This window comes from Euphorbia lathyris, chromosome 4, assembly GCF_963576675.1.
Source record: "Euphorbia lathyris chromosome 4, ddEupLath1.1, whole genome shotgun sequence".
Classification (NCBI taxonomy): domain Eukaryota; kingdom Viridiplantae; phylum Streptophyta; class Magnoliopsida; order Malpighiales; family Euphorbiaceae; genus Euphorbia; species Euphorbia lathyris.
Window position 1 is genome coordinate 93,350,004 of NC_088913.1, and position 20,307 is coordinate 93,370,310.

Below are 20,307 nucleotides of genomic sequence, written 5' to 3' on the forward strand. Positions count from 1 at the left end.
TTAGAGCTAAATTCAGATTTAGTTTTGAAATTACCTCTTGGATCTGACTTCCATGGAGTGGAAGTAGTGCCTTTGAACTTTGATCTCCCTTTCTCAACCTCTTGAAGTTGTCTCTCAATTTTTATCGCTTTATGGAGCATCTCGTCCATGTGGAAATAAGTTTGTAGCTCAAGAGGGTTGCGAACCTCCCTCTTCATTCCCATGAGAAATCTAACCATGGTAGCTTCCTCATCTTCTTGTATATCAGCTCGGATTAGTGCCATCTCCAATTGTTTGTGATAATCTTCAACATATTGGTTACCTTGAGACATGGATTGGAGTTCTTTCAACAGCTCCTTATAATAGTGAGCCGGCACAAATCTCTTTTTCATGACCTTCTTCAATTCACCTCATGTTCTTATGGGTTCATCACCATCTCTTTTTCTTGTGCGCTTTAATTGGTCCCACCAAATAGCCGCATATTCAGTTAGTTTGGATACTACAAGTTTCACCTTCTTCTCCTCGGAATACTCATGTATGTCAAAGATTGTTTCAACCTTTCGTACCCAATCAAGATACGCCTCTAGGTCACTAGCTCCTCGAAAAGTAGGCATTTTAAGTTTGATAGCATTAAGATTACTATCTTTTCGATCGTTACCCCTTTTTTGGTATCCAAACTGCTCCTCCTCTTCAGACTCGGATAATTCATCATCAAAATTCAATCTCCCCCGTCCTCTTTTCTTTTGGCTTGATTTCTTTTGGTTTGAAACCAAATCAGCCACGATAGCCCCTAACCTCTTCATCTCACCTACAATAGCTTTTTGCCATTCTTTAGAATCAACGTTGTTAGCATTGTCCTCTTTAGGGCCGTTAGACATGACAAAATATATAAAGAATGAAAGAGAAGTGAAATCTAGTCTAAAGCAAGAAAAGAAGAAAAAGAAAGTAAAAGAAGTACCTCACAACCGGTTCAATCACTCTTTTATATTATCTTGATAGATCACAAGGATTATCTCGGGTAATATAAATGCCAATGAAGCAAAAGAATGACAAAATAAAGTAGGGCAGAAACTAGAAGCAAAGAAGACTAATAGTGTAATGATAACCAACGTTTAGCACACTAAGAAAAGAATAAAAGACGATTTTCGAAGAAGAGACAAAGGTTTGAAAATCTTAAGAATGTGTGTTTAGCATGCAAATTCTAGAAAACTTGTAACTTTAGTACAAACAATGAGCCGATTCTTTCCTTTTTTTTTGCTTTTTTTTTAACTAGGCTGAAATTGATTAACAAATTAAACTTGCGCTAATGATTTAGCATGCAAAAATTTGAATAAATTCACACACATAAATAAGTTTGGCTAGTAAGAATAGAATCCAAAAAATCAATTCGCTACAACTAAGAACCTAAATAACTAGATGCAAAAGTATGAGGAACTCGATCAATAATTAAAGACTCTAGATTGGGGTAATTTTTTTTATTTTTTTTATTTCGACAAACAAAATAAAAACAACAAATTCCTTAAGAGCCAAAGCTCTGATACCAATTGATGTGATATTGGTTATGAAAGAGAGATAATAACCAAATCAACAAGTTTTCCCGATCTATCTTAAGGAATTAATAGAATCAAATAACAAACATAAATTGGTGATAACAAACCAATCCCAAAGAATTAAAGACAATGAAAGGAGATCTAACCTTACACATTCGAATAATTAAATTGGAATTTGAGTGTTTGGCGATTCACAAGTACCTTACCAAAATACTTGTTCACGATCAAGATAATATTGCAAGAATGATGACCCGGTCTCTCAAGCTCACAATAAAGAATTCAATCCCGGATTGAAAATAATTCCCAAAGGAAAAGAAGAACTTTTGTTCATAAAAATATTGATGTCTGATTGATAAAAATAATGAAGAATACAAGTCTTTATATAGGCTACAAAATAAACCTAAACCTAAACTAAAAAGGAAGTTGAATCCTAGTGCACCAAGGTAAAAGAAATCCTAATTAGACAAGGAAAAACATTAAATTGGTTTTTGTCCTTTAGAGCCCAATTTCAGCCCACTAATTAACATTATTTGGGCCTTTTAATTTGCTAGAAATAAGCCCAATCAAACCTATAAGGTTATAACATTAATTTTAATGAGTCCCAATGGGTTTTGCACATGCCAAACACATGCAAGTCCAAAGCTTCTCTTAAAACATGATCAACCTTTTTACATATCACTATTATGGGCTTGGGTTTGGATACAACACAAAAACACACCATCTTTAATGACTTCTCTAGAATCCATTCCTTGCTTAAAGAAGCTCAAGATGAGTCCATTAAGCATTTGTTGGTCTTTCTTTGTACGATTCTTCGTCATAGGTCCAATTGACAGCTCCAATGGATCCCTCATGCTTCTACTGGACTCCTTAACTCCAAGCTCCTTTGTTCCATGCTCTTGTGCTTTTGATATCACATCAGATTCTGGCATTTATGACACGTTCGGTGCATGGGTTTTCTAATTATTGCTAACGTTATCCTAGGTGGCTATTAATACGTGTGCTAGCATTTAATGTTTCAAATGGGTTTTACTCAGCAATAAGAATATCAAACGTTTGAGATTCTGAGTAGTCAGTTTTACGTAGGATAGTTGTTTGTGGGACTAGTAACTTAGCTTAGGATAATCACTCAGCCTGTATGTTTACTCAGCATAGGGTGATTTCATGTCATTTTAACTCAGCATGCGACAGTTACTAATTTATCACAAATCACTCAACATGGTCATCACTCAACATTCAATTAAGCACATAGAATTATTGAAGAGGATTAGACATACCGATAGCTTCCCTTAATATGTTAAATTGCTCACGAGCCAAGGGTTCGTAAAGATATCCGCAAGTTGTTCATTTGTTGATACGTAGGTCAGCTTGATCTCACCCTTGAGTACATGATCTCTGATGAAGTGATGCCTTATGCTGACATGCTTCATCCTGCTGTGTTGGATTGGATTCTTAGATAAGTCTATGGCACTCTTGTTGTCACATTTGACCTCTATTGTTTCGGTTTTGACACCATAATCCTCAAGCTGTTGCTTAATCCATAGGACTTGGGCCACACAGCTTCCAGCAGCAACGTACTCAGCTTCAGTTGTAGACAAGGCTACTGATGACTGCTTACTAAACCACGAAACCAGACAGCTTCCTAGGAATTGACATCCTCCTGAAGTGCTTTTTCGTTCTAGCTTATCTCGTCCATAGTCAGCATCAGTATATCCAACCAGTGTGAAGTCACTTGTATTTGGATACCATAAACCTGCATTGACTGAGTCTGCAAATATCTGAAAATTCTTTTTACAACTATTAAGTGAGATTCCCTGGGGTCAGCTTGATATCTTGTGCAATAACATACTGAGTACTGAATGTCAGGTCTCCTGGCAGTAAGATAAAGTAGAGAGCCTATCATACCTCGATATAACCTGCTGTCTACAGACTTACCTTTCTCGTCAGCACAAAGAACAGTGTCAGTACCCATTGGGGTTGATATGGGTTTACATTCTTCCATATCAAACTTCTTTAGCATTTCTTTGGCGTACTTAGACTGACTAATGAAGATGCCATTCTTACCTTGCTTGATTTGAAGTCCAAGGAAGAAGTTGAGTTCGCCCATCATAGACATTTCAAACTCAGTTTGCATATGTTTACTAAACTCTTTGCACATAGAATCGTCAGTAGCACCAAAAATTATGTCATCTACGTAAATTTGTGCAAGTAGGGTATTTTTACCCTTTTTCTTAATGAACAAGGTTGTGTCAGCTTTGCCTCTAATATAATTTCTGGTCAGCAGGAAGTTGGTCAACCTCTCATACCAAGCTCTTGGAGCTTGCTTTAGGCCATATAAGGCCTTTTTGAGTTTATAAACGTGGTTTGGAAATTTTGGATCTTCAAAGCCTGGAGGCTGACTAACATATACCTCTTCGTTTATAAAGCCATTAAGAAATGCACTCTTAACATCCATTTGATATAATTTAAAGTTCATAAAACTAGCATAGGCACATAGTATACGTATAGCTTCTAACCTAGCAACGGGTGCAAAGGTTTCACCGTAGTCAATGCTCTCTTGCTGACTATAGCCTTGGGCTACAAGTTGGGCTTTATTTCTGACTACGTTGCCTTGCTCATCTAATTTATTTCTAAAAACCCACTTAGTTCCTATGGTCTTTTGATTCCTAGGTTTAGGTACTAAATCCCATACCTCATTTCTTGTGAATTGATCAAGCTCTTCTTGCATAGCGTTGATCCAATATTCATCGTGCTCAGCATCAGCGAAATTCTTTGGCTCATGCATTGAGACGAAGGCAACATTGCTGAGATACTTCCTAAGCTGATCTCTTGTCATCAGCTTGTTGTCAGCAGCATCAAGAATGGACTTCTCCGAATGTCCTCTTGGAATTTTTATTTCTTTGGGCAATGTTGAGTTGTTTGGAATAGGTGTTTCTACAATCTCTGCAGGAATAGATTGGTCAGCAAAGGTTATTTCAATTTCTTGCTTACCTTTGGTCATCCTTTGTATTGATGATTCAGAGGCTCCAATTTGATCAGCGGAAGCTGAGCTTGGTTCATCTTCATTGAGCTGAGTTGTCTTTCCTGCAGGGTCAGCTTCATCGAACTCAATATGGACAGACTCTTCTACAACCTTAGTTCGTTTGTTATACACCCTATATGCTTTGCTGTTAGTTGAGTACCCTAAAAAGATCGCTTCGTCAGCTTTGGCATCAAATTTTGCAAGATTATCTTTTGTGTTGAGTATAAAACATTTACACCCAAAGGCACGAAAGTAGCCAATGTTGGGCTTTCGTCCTTTCCAAAGTTCATATGGGGTTTTCTTAAGAATAGGTCTAACTAAAGCCCTATTGAGAATGTAGCATGCTGTGTGGACAGCTTCACCCCATAAATACTTTGGAAGCCTATTTTCACTCAGCATTGTCCTAGCTATTTCGACAATTGTTATGTCTTCCTTTCAACAACCCCATTCTGTTGAGGTGTTCTAGGAGTAGAGAAATTGTGTTCAATACCACCGGCTTCACAGAATTCATCAAACTGTTGGTTTTTGAATTCTCCACCATTGCCACTTCTAATATGAGCTACTTTTAGGTCTTTGTCATTTTCAAGTTTCTTAATCAATGTTGTGAACATCTCAAATGTTTCATCCTTGCTACTCAGCAAGATGATCCATGTGTACCGAGAGAAATCGTCTACAATGACTAAGGAAAATTTCTTACCTCCCAAGCTGAGTGGCTGGAAAGGTCCGAAAAGATCCAAGTGTAGTAATTCCAATAGTCTCTTGGTTGAGACAATATTTTTACTTTGAAATGACTTCTTAGTTTGTTTACTTTGCTGACAAGCATTACACAATTGATCTTTTTCGAACTTAAGTTTGGGCAATCCCTCAACTAGTTGCTTTCTAGCTAATTTGGCAAGAAGGTCCATGCTTACATGATCAAGCCTTCTATGTCATAGCCAAGAGTTATCCTCTTTAGACACTAAGCATATATTTTTAGAAAACTGTTTTTCTAAACTCAGCATGTATACATTGTCTACACGAGGGGCAGTTAAAATCAATTCGTTTGTTTTTCCCTCGAGTATTTGACACTGAGTATCATCAAATACAACCTTTCTGTCGCTCTTGCAAAGCTGAGCTACACTTAGTAGATTGTATTTGAGACCTTTAACTAAGGAGACTGACTCAATAGTTGGGTTACCTCCGATAGTACCTGAGCCGACTATCTTACCCTTCTTATTGTCTCCAAAGCTTACACTTCCACCTCATTTAAGCTCTAGTGTGATGAACTGAGTTTCATCACCAGTCATGTGCCTCGAGCATGCGCTGTCTATATACCACAGTTTTGATTTCTCCATGCATCTCAGGCTCACCTGCATTTTAGACTATTCATCTTTAGGTACCCAATTCTTTTTAGGTCCTCGTTTGTTAGCATAAACAGGTGTAAAGTTATATTTTAATTTGTGACGACATACTTTTATAGTGTGGCCACTTTTGCCACAGAAGTCACAGTGAATTTCCTTTTGAGGGTGATGTTGAGTGTGGTCAGCATTATTGTGCTGAGCATGCCAACATACCTTAGTGGTATGTCCTTTCTTTCCGCAGAAGTCACATTGGACAATCCGCTTATTGTACCAACACACTTCTCTTGTGTGCCCCTTTTTCCCGCAACAGTCACACTGCGTGAACTGTTTATGCTAACTAGTACTTGAGTACTCAGCATGGGATTTATTTTTATTTGAGCCTCTTATTTGGCTCTGTAGGGTAGTGACATCCTTTTTCAGTTTCTTTGAATCTGATTGGACCTCCGAAACAAACTTATGCATAAGTTCTATGTTACTGTGCAAAGTTGAATTGTCTTGAAGAAGATATCGGAGGTCACTGAGCTTGACCTCTTCAATCTCATCACACCGCCTGCTGAGTGCCTTTAATTTCTTATTGCACTTTTTAGTTAGCGCATATAAATCACTCAGGGCGTTTATCATCTCATTTCTAAGCAAAAGTAAGGACGTTACCTCATTATTGTGTTCCTTCTGATCAGTTTCATCAGAAAGGTTAGCTTGCTCAAAATAAGTGCGGTCAGCATCATCGGCCATGAAGCATATATTTGCTGTTTCATTTGCATCAGCTTCTGATGAGGTTGAATCATCACTATCACTCCATGTGGCTACCATAGCCTTTCTGCTGCCATTCTTGTCTTTCTTCAGCATGTAACAGCTTGACTTGATGTGCCTAGTTTGGTGGCACTCGAAACATGTGACAGGCTTTGAGCTGTCCTTCTTATATTTGTTGTCGCTGGGCTCAGCTTTGTATTTGTCATTTCTTCTGAATGGCCTTTTGCTGTTCCTATCATTCTTCCTGAACAACTTCTTCATCTTCCTGGTGAACATTGCCATTTCCTCATCATCAGATGAGTCAGCTTCGGTGGAGTCAGCTTTCATGACAAGTGATTTTTGTTTCTTGTCTTCTGACTTCTCTTTTTCTTCAAAGTTTTTCATTAATATCTCATGAGTCAGCAATGATCCGATCAGCTCATCGTACTTATATGTAGTCAGGTCCTGAGCTTCCTCCACAGCCGTTTTCTTAGCTTGCCAGCTTTTTGGTAAGCTTCTCAAGATTTTCTTCACTTGTTCTTCTTCAGTGAAGTTCTTGCCGAGTCTTTTTAGCTCATTTATGATGTTGGTGAACCTAGCGTTCATTCCGGAGATGTCCTCATTGTCATTCATCTCGAATAGCTCATACAGTCTCATGTGTTGATTCACCTTTGATTCCTTGACCTTGCTTGTGCCTTCGTAGGTTACTTCAAGCTTTTTCCAAATCTCCTGTGCTGACTCGCAACCTGAAATCTTATTGTATTCTGCAGCATCTAAAGCACAGTGAAGCATATTGATAGTCGAAGCATTGTTTTGAAGTTTTCTAAGGTCATCTTCTGACCACTCAGTTTCACTCTTAACTACTTTCTCATTGTTAACAGTTTTATATGGCACGTAAGGGCCTTGTACAATTGCAAGCCAAACACTCATGTTTGTGGCTTGAATAAAGTTTTTCATCCTATTCTTCCAGAATGTATAATTTGAACCAAAGAATAGGGGAGGCCGACTAATTGATAGTCCCTCAGGGAGTATCTGTGTTGTTTGGTTCCCAGGAAGGAAACGAGTGCTGTTCTCATCCATTTATCAGGATCAGCTCAAGATAGTTATATCTTTGAGTAGTGAGCTTAGGCTCTGATACCACTTGTTGGTCCCGTGTGATTAGTTCCAAGGGGGGGGGGGGGGTTAGGAACTAATGTAACTTTTTTGCTAATTAATCTTACTGACTTGATAATTTTGGTGAGTTTATTAACTCAGCTTTGGTCAGCTTGGCCAATCTTAGTGTAAGACAGCTTTAGTCAGATGTTGACTAAGACTGTTTCACTTGTGAGTTGGGAATTGACACTTTTGTGGTCAGCTTCCAACTCAGCACTCTAATTTACTCAGTGTCAGCTTTAGACAGTTTAGATGCTGAGTAAATATAACAAGCAACAAATGCACATATATATATTTTAAGAGAGTTAGAAATTACTCAGTATCACTTATCCTGGTTCGGCCTCTCCGCCTACGTCCAGTCCCCAGACTCCTCCGGGCTTTTAGAATCCAATACTGAGCTCTTTAAAGGTAGAGCACAAACCGGTTACAAGGTAGTTGAATATGCAAGAGTACCTTCCTCTATTCGTCTACTCAACTCCTACTAAGTGCTACAACCCAGCACCTAGATTTCTCTACCACTGAGTATTTACAACCAAATACTCAGCACAACACTCTCAATTCACAATTGATATAATTTGCTCTTTTTCAGCTAAAGAACACTTTAGATGATTACAAAACAATCAATCTAGCATTTACACAGGAATAGAAAGTTGGTGTAAGATTTCTTTCTTGTTTTTGAGTGCTTTGAGCTTGTATTTTTCTCTCTTGTATATACTGTTATTCGGCGATGATCCAAGAGGATTGCTTGTCCTTTTATAGTTGAACTTTGAGGATCAAATGATTTGAATTTGATTTGAACTTTGAGGATCCAAGAGTATATACTGTTATACTGTTATACTCTCAGCTTCACTTCGATAGTCATTGTCTTTGATTGTCACCAAATCTCATACTGAGTTCTTTTTCACTCAGCTTCCATGGTCAGCTTCGTTCTGCACGATCTAGTTCTGAAGCAGACTTCTTTTATGCTAAGCTTCGTTCCACTCAGCTTCTTTGATCAGCTCCATTCTTAAGCTGTTGTTTTGAAGATGACTTATCTTCTCTTGTGCTGAGTTGCTCTTCACTCAGCTTGTGTTGTGTTCTCATGCTGACTTTACCCTGTCTTAATTTTTATTTCCTTTTGCATTTATGTTTATACTCAATATTGAACAAACGGATTAGTACAATTAAATCAAAGCACTTAAATTTAATTTTCTCTTAATCATGGATTAAACTTAAATGATTTTGTCAAATCAAAATCTTGTGGAAAGGTGTTTCAACAGATTCTTTCCTTTTCACTTGCTAATTAGCTTGTACTCTTCCTATGTACTAGGCTTGGTTGTATTCCATATTTACATTCTCCATATTTATAATTTATGATTCATAATCTCTTTTTTTATATATATGTTAATGTTTGCTACTTGTTTTGATATTCGTAATTGATTATTGTGTAGGGGAACGCGATTTCCGACGCCATTCGGGCTATCTTTAGGGATTCATATAGGTGTTGCCTTACCAGAAGTGACGCTCCGAAAACCGTAGGAATTGACAAGCCACGGAACTTACGGGCCCTAATTTTTGATCCCAAGTATTAGACACGCCTTGACTAGGAACCACGTAGTCTAAGTACCTCACGGGTCGGTCGCACTACACGTAGTCGTCATTGCAAGAGTAAATCATTGACCGTATATATTGGGAGTCATTGTTTATCGTATTTATAACTTATCACCATCCATACCACTTCGTAGAGTTTTTGTTATGTGAATTTGTCTCACCCGTAGTTAGGAGTAGTTTGTAGTTGTTCCCCGAATCAATTCAAAGTATTCACCGCTTAGATAACGTATAAAACTGAGTCGTTTAATACTTGTAGTTATAAATCCCGTGGATTCGATACCCGGTCTTAACCGGATTATTACTTGATACGACGGGGTACACTTTCCCCTAAGTCGTAGCGTCTAGTAGAGAAAGAGCATTTAAGAAGATCACATCCATAGTCATAACGAACTTATCATAATATATATTTCATAAGCTCTACCTAGCCATACACGCGCTATCAAGTTTTTGGCGCCGTTGCCGGGGATTTATAATTTCTTGCAATATTAGACAAAAACGTTTTATTGTTAGTCTAAGCATTATCTTGGTGTAAATTGTTTATATATACTTTTTACTAACAACATTCTTTCTTGTTTATAATTTGTTCCATTTATTTATTTTATGCACACCCGATCTCGAAGTGATACTCTCGTTCCTATTGATCTTGAAATTAAACATACTCTTTGTAGGATTTGGAGAGAGAAAATGGCAAACCTCAATAATGAAGCTAACCAACCCGAGGTCAACCAAAGGCCGCCGGCGCAACCCGTGAATAACAACCGCAATGGTGGAGGCAATGACATGCGCTCGATGATGGAGATTCTTGCTCCGCATCGCCCTTAAAACCGCAACGGAATCGTTGCCCCCACCATTCCGGCCAACACATATGAAATCAAGACTAGCATGATCCAACTCATCCAACAACTTGCCAGTTCGGAGGGGAACCCCTTGAAAACCCTAACGAACATCTCGATAAATTTCTTATGTGTGCCGAAACTTCTCGGCAAAACGGTGTTCCGGTTGAGGCCATTCGACTAAAGTTGTTTCCTTTCTCTTTGATAGGACAAGCATTGGAGTGGTTGCACTCGTTGGAGGCAGGATCGATTACATCATGGGAGGAGCTTGAGAAGGAGTTCCTTTCTTACTACTTTCCGCCTTCCAAAATGGTTAAGTTGAGGAACGACATCACTACCTTTCGGCAGCTCGAACACGAAGCTCTTCATGCGGCTTGGGCAAGATTCCAAAAGTTGCTTCGAAGCTTCCCGCACTACGATATCCCCAAGCACGATCTGGTAAGTACTTTTTATCACGGATTAACACCTACTAATCGTGCCACCGTAGATTCCGCAGCAGGTGGGGACCTGTTTAGGAAGTCGGCCAGTGAAGCATATGAGCTCATCCACGAGCTCGCAAGGAAAAGCGTACAGTGGCAAGAAGATCGGCTTGCCGGACCTTCGCGACATCAAACGTTCGCCGTGGAGAAAGAGGCTCCGAAAAGTTCCATGGCGGAAATGAATAAAAAACTTGACGCTTTGATAGCCCAGTTGAGCCTTAACAAAGTTGCACAGGTCCTGATGTGCAATCATTGTGGTGGAGATCATGACGGACTTAATTGCCAAGCCGGGTAGCCCTTTCGCCGGCGACACCGAAAATGTAAGTTACATAGGAGGCAATCAAAGGTACAACCCTAACCCGAACTCCTACTCACACCACCACAATAATAATAACAGCGGATGGAGGCCTCGGTACCAACACCCTAACTTGTCGTATGGTAATAATAATAATGTATTGAGGCCCCCACCCGACTTTGTTTAAGAATATCGGGAAAACGGGCTAGGACAATCACAAACCATGCCCGGTGGTCGGAACACTCAGCCTCCCGACAACGTGCATGGCCAGTCGGTAACGTCCTTGTTAAAGGATATCTTAACCCGTCTTGCCGATAGTGAGGTGTTTTGCAGGGACCTTAGCCGCCAGGTAGCCCACTTGAATCGTCAGCAACAGGAGAGGCCATTAGGAACCCTCCCGGCAAACACCGAGCAAAACCCGCGGGGCAAAAATAGAGAGTCCGGACAGGCGATAACTCTCCTAAATAGTAGAAGTTCGGACCCGTCGAGTTCCAACTCGGACAGCCTGCAGTAAGCCACCGCATGAGAAAGTCGATCTACTCCGACTCTAAACGTAGTCTCGGTTTGCATTCCTCAAACCCTTTGTATATATGTATCATATCCGTTTGTTCTTTTCTTCGTAGGCATTGTCTCTTTTTTCTTTCTATCTTAAATTCAAATCAACGAAAAAACAAATCCCTTGCTAATCCAAATTGCTTACGCGGGGCGTACACACCATCACGCCTCGCGCAGCTGAGTCTCTGACACTGTGTCGACAATTCACGCGAAGCGTACGCACCAGTGCGCCCCGCGTAGCCAAGTTTCTGGTCTTTTTCATAAGTTCAGACGAATGGCCACGCGGGGCGCCCCTCTACGTGCGCCTCGCGTATTTGATCCTCTGGTCATACAACACTTAAAACGCATCTCCTACGCGGGACGCCCCCCTGGGTGCGCCACGCGTAGGACCTGACCTTAAGGGTCCTTTTTAAATTCTATCTTTATTTTTGTTTTTGTTTTTCTTTTCTTTTGCGACGTCCTTGGAATAGACGTCATTTTAATAACGCGGAGGGCCGTGCAACCCCGCACTTACCGTTTGTTTTGCACTAACAAAAACAAAAACAAAAATCAAATAAACAACAAAATAATTAAACTGATTTATTGATTCTTAAATTTTTCCGACACACTACCTCCCTCGGAAATTAATTAAAAGTTCTGTTATTTGTTCTTAAATGAAAAGACGTTAATACAAAGGATCGGTTTGATTAAGAAATTTTAGTCTTGATTCTGAAGTTATAGAATTTATGCAAAGCCTAGGTTCGTACTAAAAAAAGCATTGAGTCCTAACCCACAGGTCATCTCCATAATGAAATTTAAAAAGGCAATAAAGACGGGATAGTTGAAAATTTGACGAGAACTTGAACGTACACAATTTAACCCGAAATTTTGTGAGGTATTTTTGAGCCTAAAAGAGTTCGTACGAGAACTCTATTTTTTTCACAATCTTTCGAGAGCTTTGACTTCACTCGATTCATAGAGTTTGCACCTAATACCGGGTTAAGTACACTTATTTTGGTAAAAATGGCAATAGACGATAAAACGAACCCACTTAGGCTAATTATTTTCTTAACTTATTTTTCTCGTTTTCATTAACCTCTAGGAAACCCCCTCGAGCCTATTAACCGACTTTTTTGTTAATACCCGTTTAACATTTAACCCTTTTTCCTCTTGTTTAAATACCAATAAAATCAATTCGCACCAAAATTACCCGAAATAAGCCAAGGCCTTGATAAGTAAGCACCATAAGCTTTCAAAATCGTTTTTGTGCCGCTCTCAAAACAAAAAAAGAAAAAAAGAAAAACACAATAAAGAGCAAAAGGCATTCTCAAGCTCCACCCGAGCAATTTCGAGTTATATTTTACGAACTTACTAAGGCCAAAATAAAAACACAGTGCGATCATCAAAATGGTGTTTGAACTCGAGTTTCTAAAAATTAACCACTAAAAAGCCACCCACATTACAACCCCCCTCCGGGTTCATTTTTAATATTGCCTATACTATAACATAGGAGGAAAAACCTGGATGAAAATGCAAACTCAAAGTGACTTCGAGTAAGTGCAAAAGGAGAGTGCAAAAACACCGACCCACCAAAATTTGAGCGTAAGAGTGAAATCCCTTGGTGAGGTACTTTCGGGTTCTCAAAAGATAATCGACCCCCGTTAATATTGCCTATTAAATTTGATCATGGAGGTTTCAAACAAGTTTTGGTCACTCATTTGTTTGCGTAGGTACTTGCCGAAAACTTTGCATAAAACTTTAGCTTCGGAATCACGCACTTAGTAAAACCAACCGACGGTTTGTTTCTTAATGATCTCAATCTCTTGTCTTTCGATTTCTTTTACTTGAGGACAAGTAAAACTTTAAAGTCCGAGGAGGTTTGATAGGGGCGTTTCGTCCCTATCTTTTAACGTGATTTACGGTTTAATTTTGGATTAAATAAATAAGTTTAATTGCAAAAATAGAATGTTTTAATAAAATAACGAAATAAAAATAAATTCCGTACTTTCGGTTAATTTTCCTTATTTTTGATTAATTTAGAAAATAAAACGTCAAGCTAACTCGGCTCTCGAGAATTGTATTTCAGGTACGAGCAAGGAGCAAAAATCCTCCGATATACGCGGGGCGTATCACCCTCCACGCAGGGCGTGGAACACATTGTCAGAAATAATTGCTCAATCCGCAGGCACCACGTGGAACTTACCCACTGCCACGCGGGGCGTCCTACCTTCCACGCGGGGCGTATGAGCAATGATAAGCAATAATGTCTCAATCATGAATGTCAGACTGCAAGATCTTCTAAGTCAACTGACAATACGCGGGGCCTACAACCATACACGCGGGGCGTGTATAGGAAGTTCTTCAGTCCAAAAAACCAGAGACTTACATACGCAAGGCGTGCTTCAGACCACGTGTGGCGTAAAAGACCCAATTCAAGCAATAAAATCTCAGAAGCTCAACCACACGAGGCGTACCCCAGTCTACGCGGGGCATGGTTGAGACAACAAGATCTGGATTTGGTCCACATGCAGGAGATTTCTGACGGAATGGGCAAATACGCGGGGCGTCCTCCACCATACGCGAGGCGTGTCATGGGAAATCTGCAGAAAATCATGTTCCTCCATACTTGCACCTTGTAAACTTACAATTTTACCCCTAGCTTGATGTCACTACAAGAAATCATGCATTTTGTGGGGAAATATTTCGCCACTAAATGCTACTATTTCGCCACAAAAGTGCTCAGTGGCGAAACCAGAGTTCGTCCTCATTTCGCCATCCTATAGGCGCCACAGAAGGTATTTATGGCAAATTTCATTTTCGCCACAGTTAGGTATTATATTGTGGCGAAATATATATCCCCACTCATCTCATTTATTTCCCCAAAAATAAATATTTCATTTTGTTTAATATTTAGTTTTGTGGAAAACAAATTCGCCACAAAAAAATATAGTTTGTGAGGAACACAATATATCGCCACTAATAAATGATATTGTGTGACGAAAAATTCGTCACAATTTATATATATTTTATGGGGAATATAGTTTTTGCCACTTGATGAATTACATTATGTGACGAAAAATTCGCCACAAATGATTTATATTTTATGGGAAATATTTTGAATTGCCATTGATTATATGCATTTTATGACCAAAAAATCTCCACAAATAAGCTATGTTATGTGAAAAAATATAAATTTCGCAAATAAAAATATGTAACTATGTGAAAAAAGCGTCACAAATATATATATATATATATTAATGGTATAATTTAATCTCGAATTCATTAATACGTTTTTAATTAAGATATATTTCTAATAAAATGTCTTACCAAAATTAAGAATAATAAACCAAGGCACGCCACTCAATCTGTTCGTATTCATAGCTTCATATAACAAATTTGATTGAATGAATTATAAATTGTATTGAATAAAAACAAATTATCTTAATACAATATAGGATAGAGAAACAATACCTATTAAAAAAACAATGCATAAGAACAGAGCAAAAGGTTTCCCTGGCCTCAGACATAAATATGACACAAGGACTCGAGGTTTCCAGATCAAATTTTGTACTGATTGCATCATGCAAACCGAGGACAGATGGGGCAAATTCTACAACAACAATTTTCCTTTGCACCCATCTATCACCAAACCCTCTCGGAACTAAAACACCATCAACTCCCTGTAAAAAAACAAAAGTTTAGCGCTCAATGAACAATTTAGCTGCAAGGTACTCAAAACCAACCACGAGAACATCAATGTGACAATTAGACATTAGAATGTCACCTTGAAAAGATCCCATACAGCTTTATAAACATCAGGAGCATGCATAGAGCAAGAGTAATCAATATTCAAATTCGACATGATTGGAATATACATTATATAAGAAAAGAGGACAGTATCAAACAATTATGTAGGCGAAATTGATATTCAGTACTGAATTCTGCTGGAGTAGCATCTTCTAGATGACCTGCTGCAACCCATTATTCGATAAGCTTCGGACGGCAAGCAACCGAAGCATGCAAAAGAGCCTGCACAGTCTCCCAAATATCAACTTCTCACGTTAACAACTTTTTTACTCAAGTACCAAATCTCGAATAAAGAACAGTTAAGTATCAATTAAACTTATATGTCACATTAGCAACAATTTAATAGATAAGATAGCCTAACAAATAGCCATCTTGGCAGTATGTAATTTATAACTGCTAATGGCAGATAAGCTTGGAAAAATAAGATTGTGAATACCACAAACATCTATTATCTATGAAGTATAATAAAAAAAAAATAAATAATGGAGGAATAATTAAAAGTATTACCTTCAAGACGGAGAGGTAGGAATCTGAAAGTCCTGTGTGCTTTCCAACCATAGCAATTCTTACCTACATAGCACACACAACTTAGCAAATAAAGAAAAAATGGGAACTTGTCCTTAGAATTTGGAAACTATTTTTCTAGGATGTAATGTGATTTCAGAAGCGGACCAATGTCAATCATATTCTCCTCAAGTTCCTGTTAAAGACAAAGTAAAGACATTAGCGAAAGATCACGCATTTCATTAATATATGGAGTGCTATCTTTGAACTATGACAAGCTAAGATATCTGGTGTCAAACCAAGTCCTCCCCCTGAATACTATACTGGGTTGGCTTTGTTGTCTGTATTCAAAGCATTTGCACTTGTTAAGTGCATCAGCAACAAATGCTATATAACTCGTAATTTCACATGCAATGCCATGTTATGGAATGAATTATAAATATAGCTTCTCGCCAACGACATTGATAACAGGCATAAGGCTAACATGGATCAAGCAGAAATTGAAAGTTCCTGAAAACGGACAGCAAATATGAGTGTTCTAGAAAGAAAGAAAAAAAAAGCATTAGAAAAATTCTACATCAAGTAGTAGAATACAAGTCCAGAAAATATCAGCTTACCTACATGGTAGGAAAACTTTCCAAGTGCTTCAATAAAAGGCATTGATTCAATACCCCTGCACCACATGAGGTCAAGTTTAAGCCAATGGAAGGTGCGGTTTCGAAAATCACATTAAAGGCAGTAAAATGATGAAGTAGAGCAAGCCTTGAACTATTTGGAGAAAGCTGATCTGGTGGCAAAGTTGAGATTTTGAAGTTAAAACGGGGTTGTTGGAATTTAGCCATCTGAGGTCGTTTTGGGCCTCAAAACGGCAGTTTTGTGTTTTTGTCGCACTTTCAATTATTTTTGTTACTTTTCCTTTTAGGTTTCGAATTAGGTTTTATTTGTCAGCCTATATAAAGGCTGGATGCCCCCCTTATGTAATCAGTTTTCGATTAATAAAATTTCAGAGTTTATTCTCTTTTTCCAATTTTCGTTAGTCGTGTGCGATTCAACGATCGTTGACGGTTTTAAACCTTGTTCGTGCGCGAACAGTCGTTTAGGACGAAAGTCTGTTTATTCCACTGCATCATCATAAAGTACCTATAATTCCTCCTAATTCAATTACACAAACATCAGCTGGACCTTCTTTTCCATCCACTGGTATAATTGCTACACGACTCTATCCATTCTTGGATGGCATCAGTAATGTGTAGAACTACCTACCATAACACAAGGTAAAACTATGAGCTTTATTCATGATGTCTCATGGCAAGCACAGAATAAAAACAACAAAATGTTGAAAAGAAAACAGACTGGCACAGTCTTTCCAAGATAATCTAATCTTCTCACCTTGTCAAGCACGGACTGGTAGTATTCAAGTAAATAATCAGATGCAACAAGATATTAGACAAAGCCTAAAATTTTGAGACATCTAGTTCACAAATTGCCTTGAAACAGGGAAGATATCAAACTACCTGATATATTTTTCCAGTTGTAATATTATTGTCACGGGTTAGCTTTATGTCTAGAAACCGCTCATAGTTGCCAAGATCCAAATCCACCTTTTGAAGGACCGAAACAGAAAGTACCAATTAGTTGCTGCATACGACAGTCAAACAAAATAGGAACCATCAATTACCTTTATACAGATTGTTTATCTGTAATAATAACCACCGTTAATAATAACTATTGTGAGATCTAACTGAGAATTCTAAAAAGCTCAAAAGTATATAACTAGACTTTTCTATTATTTATTTAGCTAAATCTAGCATTGTTCACACATAAAAGTAGATAAAATAAAATTAAGCTACCAAAAATTAAAAGTCATATTAAGCTATATATACATAACCCACTAGTTACAAACGATGAAAACAAACCAACATAGAATAAACATATTGATCCATACAAACAATGAAAAACAAAGACTAAAGAATCCAGTGATTATTCCATCTCCAACCAACAAGAGCAGGACCAAAATAAGAATATGAAATTATCACAATAAGAGCAGGACCAAAATTATTCAGCCACAAACAAAATTTAAAAGCAAAATTATCAAACAAAATTACTTCTACCCAAATCATTAATAATGTTATATCAGACCAGAATCATATATTAAACCAAAACAAAAATATGAAATTAAACCAAAACCACGATAGAATGCATTGAATGAAACTAAACCTGATTCTGATATTAACCCAAAGCATATTCAGAAAGCTTGTAGTGAAATTAAACAAGAACCTGAAACTAATTTTATGATAACTAACCAAAATAACTTGATTTGAAGAAAATAAATTGGGTTAAGAGTGTTTGGTTCTTTCGCTTTTGAGATGCGTTGAGGAACCAGACGTTGATATTCGACATTGAGGACACTAGATTTTCATTTAATCTATGGGAATGGTTGGATGTGAAAGAGAAACTCGAGTTTGTGGCTTTAGTTTAGTGAAGAAGAAAATGGGTTCAGATCAAAGTTAGGGTTTAGGGTTTTTCCATTGCAGAGATAAAGGGTTATTTCCAATTTTTTTCATTTGGGAAAGAGAAAAGAGAGTTTACTAAAACAAAAAAAAAAAAAAGAGAGAAGAAAGATATATTTGTCTCAAACTTAAAAGTTGCTCGAGCAGTGGGTTGAAGCTTGGAACCCTTATGGGTATGGAACGTTTTCAAATACTGGATCTTGTGCTAGTAGTTCCTGGGTGTCTTCAAGGCGGGCCCAAACACGTCTCTTATTGAAATAGGAGACTTCTTTCGTGAACTAAGCTGCTGAAAGGCCTGATATCTACTATTGAAGTAAAAGATTCTACGAGAGCATTTGTGTCTTCAGACGTGGTATAGGACTTCTGTTTCGCGCAGGATTGAGAGTAAGTCGACCGATGGCTAAGAGGAATCTGTCCTTTAAAGCAGTCCCAGTCCGGCCCTACTCTATAGGTAAGACTTTCATGAATGGCATGCTCGCACACGTACCCTCACAAACCAACTCGCTCGCTTCGACCCTCGCCCGAGCCAGATTATTCTTCGAGGTAAGGCTGTGAGTTATACAGGGTTTTTCGGGGATTTGGGACAAAAAAAAAAAAGAAATTTAGCAGCTTGAGATTACCGCCTAAATCTTGGCGCTATCATTTTAGTGTTTTTGTGGGGAAATCCTATATTTCCCCACTATTGAGCATATATTTTAGTGAGGAAAAACGAACTCGCCACAATATATTTAGGATACTTTAAGGAGAGAAATGAAAAGAATTCGAATTTTTTTATTACCGCCTAAAATTGGTGCTATTATTTAGCTTTATTGTGGGGGAATTACATCATATCGCCACTATAGTGTATATACATTAGTGGGGAGAGCAGAATCCCCACAATATATATATTTTTTCTGTGACGAATATGCGGCTCCCCACAATATATTATGTTAACTATGGCGAATTTGTTGAATCTCCACTATTATATAATGTTATATGAAGATAAATAATAGTGCTAATTTTTTTCAATTTTCTTGTAGTGAGGAAAATCATGAAATTCGCCATAAAAATATATGCACTTTTATGAGAATTTATAATTCGCCACTATAAGAACTTTATGTGGCGAATTAATATATTCGCCACTAAGATATATCATTATTTTATTGGAAACATCTTATTTCCACACAAAAATATATCCTATTTTATGGCGAATTAAATTTTCGCCACTATATGTTATGTTTTTGTGTCGAATATATCGTTTCTCCACCGATATATCATTTTATGTGGGGAACAAATAAGTTCTTCATTGAAAGATCATGATTAGTGGCGAAATTAGTATTTCCACAAAGCTATTAATTTTAGTGTCGAATAATATATCCCCACTGGATTTTCCCCATAAAAAGAGCAATTCCTTGTAGTGAATAGATGACAAGGGGTGTTAAAAAAGACAATGTTTTCAAGAGTTTGATGTTAATTTCATGAATCTTATGAATTGTTGAGAGGAAGGGTCATGAGGTATTCCGACCATATGAGTTTGATGTAAAAAAAAAAAACAATCTTTAATGTTGTCTGTCATTTTTTATCAATCTTTTTGATCAATCTGATCGATGCGGTATTCCGACCATATTTCGGATCAGCTGTCAATGGAACGTACCGGTAAATTTTCGGTGACAGACGACGATATTTCGGTAGTCGTATTTTAGACTAAAATTAATTCTATTATGTTTTACATATGATTTTGAGTAAGTCCGGTTCTAGTACTCCTTAAATTTTAATAGGGTAATGATAGTAATTTATTAAGCCTCTAAATTACTAATAAAAAATATAAAATTTAGACAGTTGTTTTGTAGATTTACTGAAGTGAAATTTAATTTGGTATTAACACTCTTTTAACAGTGTCACGAGTCTAACCGAACCTTCGGTCAGAATTAACGATACAAGCTTAGTGTTACAGATTATAATTTCGGTGACGAACATAAATGGTCTAATAGAAACGTTTGGTTTAAA

The 20,307-nt window shown here is 37.7% G+C and overlaps 1 pseudogene; it reads right to left on the reverse strand.

Annotated features, from left to right (window-relative positions):
* Positions 1–389: 389 nt before the first annotated feature.
* LOC136227295 (uncharacterized) overlaps positions 390–20,307 on the reverse strand; it is a 41,054-nt pseudogene continuing 21,136 nt past the window's right edge.